We start from the raw sequence: 395 nt of genomic DNA, 5'->3' as shown, positions 1-395 counted from the left end.
AATCTGGGTGTGTTGAAAGGAGCCCAAGCCACTGGCAGCTCACGACCTGCAAGGCCCAGACCAGCCCACGTGTGCTGCAGTCCTGGGTCTGATCAAGAGTTAGAGAATTGTGTCCTTCCATCGCCGAGTGTAATAAGCAGATGCCTTTTGAGTGAGGCTTGGGAATGAGGTTGTGGCCATGAGCCTGTGGTTACGTTTGGTGCCAAACTTGTCACTGCGAACACTGAACGTTCTAGATTGCTGTCCCTGCTAATGCTGCTGAAAACCCATTTCATGGCTGTGTCAGAGCCTTTTCCCCGGCTGTGCTGTGTGCACACATGCTTATCTTGGAATTGAGTTTGAATTAGCTTGCATACTTGAAGCAATTGTGATAACATTTTGATGTTTTCCACTTC

This window comes from Meleagris gallopavo, chromosome 12 (assembly GCF_000146605.3).
Source record: "Meleagris gallopavo isolate NT-WF06-2002-E0010 breed Aviagen turkey brand Nicholas breeding stock chromosome 12, Turkey_5.1, whole genome shotgun sequence".
NCBI lineage: Eukaryota > Metazoa > Chordata > Aves > Galliformes > Phasianidae > Meleagris > Meleagris gallopavo.
Note: the sequence above shows the minus strand (reverse complement) of the source record.